This window comes from Trichechus manatus, unplaced genomic scaffold (assembly GCF_000243295.1).
Source record: "Trichechus manatus latirostris isolate Lorelei unplaced genomic scaffold, TriManLat1.0 scaffold00014, whole genome shotgun sequence".
Lineage (NCBI taxonomy): Eukaryota > Metazoa > Chordata > Mammalia > Sirenia > Trichechidae > Trichechus > Trichechus manatus.
In genome coordinates this window covers 8,502,557-8,508,491 of record NW_004443950.1, presented here as the reverse complement: position 1 = coordinate 8,508,491, position 5,935 = coordinate 8,502,557, and positions in this window count along the sequence as shown.

The following is a 5,935-nucleotide window of genomic DNA, read 5'->3' as shown; positions in this document are numbered from 1 at the left end:
AGTCAAGAAATCAAAAGACACATTGCATTGGGCAAATCTGCTGCAAAAGACCTCTTTAAAGTGTTGAAAAGCAAAGATGTCACCTTGAAGACTAAGGTGTACCTGACCCAAGCCATGGTATTTTCAATTGCATCATATGCATGCGAAAGCTGGACAATGAATAAGGAAGACCGAAGAATTGATGCCTTTGAATTATGGTGTTGGCAAAGAATATTGAATATACCACGGACTGCCGAAAGAACGAACAAATCTGTCTTGGAAGAAGTACAACCAGAATGCTCCTTAGAAGCAAAGACGGCGAGACTATGTCTTACATTATTTGGACATGTTGTCAGGAGGGATCAGTCCCTGGAGAAGGACATTATGCTTCGTAAAGTACAGGGTCACTGAGAAAGAGGAAGGCCCTCAACAAGATGGACTGACACAGTGGCTGCAACAATGGGCTCAAGCATAACAGTGATTGTGAACATGGTGCAGGATCGGGCAGTGTTTCGTTCTGTAGTACATAGAGTTGCTATGAGTTGGAACCAACTTGACAGCACCTAACAACAACAACAACAACATCACTATTTTCTTCCTTTTTATTTCTGAGTAGCATTTTCAATTCATTTTTAAAATAAAATAATAAAAATACATAATAGTAGTTTTTCCTTCTTCCAAAGTGATCTTTCTTGATCACTGCTTCTTAATTTTTTTCTACGAAAGTCAGAGGAAGAGGAGTACAGGAGAAGCACTTGCCCCTGGCTCCTTATCCTCTATTCTAGAGAATGTCCTACAGTGGCAAATCACAGATCGTAAATGGGATTTCCTTTATATGGATTAGGGGATTGGGGCTTAAGGAGTAGTGAAGAGAAAATAACTGACTATCCACTCAGTATTTTCCTCAAGGGTTTATGTAAACGTAGGCTGAGGCTTTATTACCAGAGTTTCCTATTTCCTGTTGGATGCGTCCTCCTGTACAGATAGAGAGATCTTTATTCTATGGTATTACAAGTGGAGAGCTCTATTGTGCTGCTCTTGAGGTCTCACTTTGTTTATCCTTCCGTGTTTATCTCTCTCCTTTGTTTAAAATCCACAATGGCTCTCCATTGCGTATAGGTTATAGTGGCAAATCCTTTGTCTGGCTTACAAGATTCTCCATGAACTAGCATGAGTCCGACTCTCCAGACTCATTCGTCTCTCTCCTCTTTAGTGTCTCTGCTCCTGCTATTCTGGGATTTCTTTCTATTTCTAAGCTTCCCCTTCTTAACTCTCACTGTGCTTGTAATTATTTGTTTAAAAACTGTAATCAGGTATTAATGTCATATATCTGGTTATGATATTATACTATCATTTTGCAATATGTTGCCATTGGGTAAATTGGGTAAAGTGTAGACAGAATCTGTATTATTTCTTACAACTGCATATAAATCCATTTATCTGAATAAAAAATTCAATTATTATTATTTTTTAACCTGCAGCCCATGCTATGAAAACACTTTGAAATCAGGGACTGCATCCATCTTGCTCATTGTTATATCTTTAGTGTTGGTCCCCTGTTAAAAAAACCTGTTGTCGTCAAGTTGATTCCAACTCATAGTGACCCTATAGGACAGAGTAGAACTGCCCTAACAGGGTTCCAAGGAGTGGCTGTGGATTTGAACTGCAGACATTTTGGTTAGCAGACAAGCTCTTAACCACTACGCCGCCAGGGCTCCAGTGTTGGCTTAGTACCTAGGAAAAGTTGTAGATCCATTATTACTTGTAGAATTAAATAAATTCATAAATACTGGTATTCAAGAGCATGCAGCTAGTGAGTACCATAAATGATTCAACTAAGATCTGATTTCAAGCAACTTGGTCTTTTTGCCCTACAACTCAGCTTCTAAGCATACATTTCAGATTTTTAAAATTCATTTATTAATTCAATCAACGAACGTGTGCCAGCTTCTCTGATAGGCCTGAGATATAATGGTGAACAAGATAGAATGTCCTTGCTGCTATATGGACTCATAGTCTGATTGGAGATCTACATTAATCACATTATATGCTGTTAAAACTATAGTCATAAACTAAGATGGAGACAGTGATGAAAAGGAACGAGTCCGTGAAAGCAATATCAAAGGAACTAACCTAAACTAAGCAGTCGAGAAAGGTCACCTAGAGAGTGAGACAAGTTAACTGAGATCTGAATAGTGAGTGGGAGTTAGCATTCCAGGCAAAGGACACAACATGAGCAAGGACCCTCTGGCAGGAGAAAACAGCACATTCAAGAAACTGACGGAATGCCATTAGGGCTACCACACAAATGTGGAGGAGACAGCTGCCAGGTCATAGCTGGGCCTCACGGCCAAATTAAAGATTTTGGTCTTTGACTAAGAGCTTTAAGAAGGCAAGGGTTATTTAAAAACAAAGGTGATGAGAAAAGTTTGCCATGTTTAGTTTTTGTTTGTTTTTTAAGGAGGTCATTCTGGCTTTTGTAGGGAGAATGGCTTAGGCTGAGAGAGCAAGAAAAAATGCAGGAAACTTACTTACATGAAGTTGGTGTGGTCCAGGTGAGAGATAATGGTGGTTCAGGTGGACCAGTAGTTCTCGCCCTGGCGTATACTTTATGTTCAGATTTGCATGGTAACTGAAGGTTCTCTCAAAGCCACTCCGTTGGGAGAAGCGTTCTTGGCACACTTCTCCTAAGAAAGTGAATTCTTCTGAGTCTCGTTTTGTTCCAATTCTGCTTCTTGGGTCTTCTGCAGTACTGTCAAGTGCTATGTAATGGGAAAGCACAGTTTTTGGAATCAGACAGAACTGAATTCACATTACATCTCCAACTCTAACTAGCTTTTAGTTATGGGCCAGTTACTTAACGTCTCTGGATTTAAGAATTCTTGGGAATACCAAGATCTGTGATCCTAAGCTGAGATAAATGTGTATAGCACAATGACTGGTATATCATAGCCAGTCATCCAATGCTGGTTGAATCTTGAAATGATAAAAATAGCTAGCAAGTCAGGTAAACGATATGACCCTAATTTTTCCTATATTCTTTCTAAGATCTTTTAGTATCGGAGTGCTATTTAGTAAAAGACTGGAAGGTGAATAAATCTCTATTGGTGCTACAGAACAGAATTTTTAAACTAAGCCTGCAGTTTCAAGCAGAGAAACAATGAATTTTTAAAAAGTCCGTTTAATCCTCATTAATAGGCTCATAATAGACATTTTAGGAAGAAGCAGTGTAGAAGAATATCTTACTCTAGGTGTGTCCATCATAACAATTAGATCTAAGGACTGAGGTCACATCTCTATTAATGAATGCCACACATTAAACAGAGAAGACTGCCAAGTTCATACTTCCTTAATTCTGAGTTCATGGGGACACTAGGTTGATCATGTTAGTTTCATTTTCACACTATGTGCTGACATTCTCCTGTAACCTCACCGTAGATGAGTTTTCTTCCTAGTCATGTACTTTGTGACAGGTTAGCAACAATTCCAACTTCATGCTCCATTTTCTCTGCCTACCAAGGCAGGTTGCTCTCCATGCACTTTGTTATTTCCTCTGTTTTGTGGCTCCGACCTATAAGGTGTTTCATGATGGGAACTGCACTTTGAATACCAACACTTCAATTGCTCTCCCAGCTGAATACTATCTATACCACTTTAGGGGGAGAATTTTAATATATAGGTCATCCTCTTACATTAAATAGCTGGTCAAGACTGACTGTGGGCTGAGTTGTTTAAAAAATGTATCTCACTGTACTTCCCAGGTTTATGGCATTTACCATCGTGACACCCAAGGCCCTTTGTGATCTGGCCTCTGCCCACCACTCAAGGCTCATCTTCTTCCACCACCTTGATATTCATGATGGATGGAGACTGAAGTGTGTGTATGCCCTAGATTCACTATGACATTTTATACTTCCATGCCCTTTACAAAGGTTATTCCCTTTGCCTATAAGGCTCAGTCTTCTCCTTATTTTCTTTACATAACTAGTTAAATGCTCACTTTCCAAGATTCAGTTGGAGTATCACTTCCACTGGGTGGCCTTCAGGATTCTTTTCTCTCTACCTCTTCCCTCTTGGCTGCATTACAGCTCTTTTTATATTCCTATAGCGTCCTAGGCATCCCTCTATCTGAGAATGTAGTGCACTGTGTTGAAGCTAACAATTTACAAATCTATTTCTCCATCTGGACAATGAATTCCTGAAGCCATGTCTGACTCATATCTGCATTTGCAGCACCCCTGTGCTTGGAGCAGGGTCAAGTTATTAAATGCTTATTGAAACAACTGATGTGTTGGAAGAAAACAAAGAAAATAATGTCACTATTTCAGGCAGTACATTAGGTGTTAAGAATGCAAAATTAACTAGTGTCTCACCTCTAGACATTTAAAGTCTAGAGGAAGAGGGAGACATATAAATTGACCATCATTAATTCTATGATGAAGTTAAGCAAAGGCTACCAGCTGGGCCCAGAGAAAGACATCTAAATCAAGTTATTGTAGACTTAGGTAAGGTATCCTGGTGGACATGATATAAGCTTTGAGTTGTTACTGTATTATTATTAATTATATTTCAGTGACATTCAATAATTATTGCTTTTTACTGACTTACTGAGTTTTACTTGGTGCTAAGTGCTTTACATTCAGTATCTTATCTCTCACAGCAATCCTATGAGGTGAGTCCTGGTATTGTTATTTTATGGAGGGGCTACTGAGGCACAGAGAAGTTATGTACCCTTTCCCAGGTTTCACAGCTGAGAAGTGGTAGGCCTATCTAATGCCAAAGCTACTTTTGCTCTAACTGCTCTGCTACAAAGATGCTCCTCCCCACTACTGAAGGAATTACGTTGGGAAAGAAGAGAGAAATACACACAAAAAGCAACAGAATAAGGCATGAAGGTGAAAGGACATGCTGTATTTTGGAGAGCTATAAGTAGCTCAAGTCAAACCCTATGGGGTGCGGGGGGCACAATGCAGGTATACTGGCAATTCCAGCCCTGCCCAATCTCTATCCCCAAGGGGAAGCAGCCCTTGCATCCCCAAGGGTTGCAAAATTTAGTGTGCAGCACGGGGGAAATAACTACTGGTTTTCTTACTTAGAAAGTGCTACATGGTTCAGATACATTGGAGAATGACAAAGTACTTGGACCCTTTATCTTCCTCCCTTGCAGAGGCTGAAAGGAGAGAATAAATAACAGCTGGGAGAAAAGATCAATGAAGGCCTTGCCTGCAATAACAGATAGAAAATACCTGGCAAACCATAAATGCTATAGAACCTCATCCTTTATCCTTTGAACTGAAGGTCTCATCTGACCCAATCATTAAAGATCAGCTGTGGCTCTTTCCCTGATCATAGGTGTTTGCTTTACTTATCTTAGTGCCCAGCTATCCAGGGTGGCATTGAACACCTGTCTGCAAATACAGTGGTGGCTTTCCCTGATGGCTAATCCATAAACTTCATAAAAGCTACATTTATCTATCAGGACTCATGCTGTTGATATTATACACCATAGGGCATTTACTCGCTCCTTCCATTAGTAATAGCATCAAATACAGTGAGTTGGTGGAGACCAAGGTGCTCAGGACACTCATCCAATTGTTTTCCTGTCTTTCACTAGTGATAGATGGGAGGGATTGTGTTTTTCATTCTGAGCTGCTGAGCACCTTTAGATTGTGCTGTAAGATGACAGGGCTCCTGCCAGAGCAGTTTCTTGAACATGATGGAGTAAAGTGGGTTCAAACTGGGCCCAGGGGCACCTTAGGAATTCAATGGAGCTCACTGAGGTCCATCTTGGAGAGGAAGCTGAGTGAGTGGGGGACTGGGCATCACAGAATCCTCAAGTTTTAAGTTTATAATCCCACATATCCTTTTTTTTTTTTTTTGAGAATGATTTATTTAACTAAGAGAGCTAAAAATCTACCAGAAGGTGTAGAGACACATGGCTTAGAGACAAAGGACC